Source organism: Octodon degus, unplaced genomic scaffold (assembly GCF_000260255.1).
Source record: "Octodon degus isolate 3935 unplaced genomic scaffold, OctDeg1.0 scaffold06729, whole genome shotgun sequence".
In the NCBI taxonomy this organism is placed as follows: Eukaryota; Metazoa; Chordata; class Mammalia; order Rodentia; family Octodontidae; genus Octodon; species Octodon degus.
In genome coordinates this window covers 1-1119 of record NW_004531305.1, presented here as the reverse complement: position 1 = coordinate 1119, position 1119 = coordinate 1, and the positions used below count along the sequence as shown (strand labels likewise).

The window sequence follows — 1119 nt, the reverse complement described above, 5'->3', positions numbered from 1 at the left end:
TTGCCAGGAAGTGCTTATTCCACTGAGCCATCTCCCCGGCCCTGTAACAATAAACTATCCCTCTATTGAATTAGGATGTAGGGAAGTATGCTTTATCAGCTCCTCTATTAAGTGTGTTAAGAAATCAGAAGGGTGTTTATCATTTTTCTGGTAAATAGCTAAAATTTAAGAGCTGAAGCCTTGGTTTTAGTTCTTCTTAGAACTTCAAGAATATATACTTTTTTTTTTCTGGCGGAACTGGGGATTGAACTCATGCCCATACACTTGCCAAGCAAGCGCTTATTCTACTGAGCCATCTCCCCGGCCCCAAGAATATATACTTGAGGTGGCTTCCGAGTGTGCAAGGGAGCCGTTGCTTGTCTGAGTTACTCTCTTCCAAATGCAGCAGGGTGATCGGCATGGCCCATGGCAATCAGCGAGAACTTGTCCTCCAGAAAAATATGAAGAAAACCCAGGAATAAGCAAGGGAAAGAGAAAAGAGGGTAGTTTGACTACTTTTCAGCCATAGCAGAGGGTCTCTGAGATCATGCAACAAAAACAAGAGGCAGCTAATGAGGAGAAGTCTATGCAGACAAGAGCAAAATGATGTCTGACTCTTCAGGAAACCTGGGTGCTACTACCAACTGGTACCTGATATGCTCCAAGATTGAGGATTCATTATTTTATTTATTTATTTTTTTAGATGATTATTTATGGGCCTGGGAAGATGGCTCAGTGGAATAAGTGCTTGCCTGGCAAGCACAGGGTCCTGAGTTCAATCCCCGGTACCACAAAATAAATAAATAAATAAATAATAAATGATTATTTATTTGTTTGGTTCAGTTGTTTGTATCACTATAGCCCAGGTGGGCCTTGAACTCCCAGCAACCCTGCTGCCTCCCCCTCCTGAGGGCTGGAATGATGGCAGAAACTTCAGTGTTTTTTTTTTTCAGAACCGGGGAGTGAACTCAGGCCCAGGCCCTTGCGCTTGCCAGGGAAACGCTTATTCCACTGAGCCATTTCCCCGGCCCCAAGGTTTTTTTTTTTTTTTGTGCGGAACCGGGGATTGAACTCAGGCCCTTGTGCTTGCCAGGGAAGCGCTTATTCCACTGAGCCATCTCCCCAGCCCCAAAATGGAAT

General features: G+C 44.4%; 1 pseudogene; it reads left to right on the top strand.

The window, feature by feature from the left end:
- Positions 1 to 398: 398 nt before the first annotated feature.
- Positions 399 to 586, top strand: LOC101577860 (annotated as a pseudogene).
- Positions 587 to 1119: the final 533 nt, after the last annotated feature.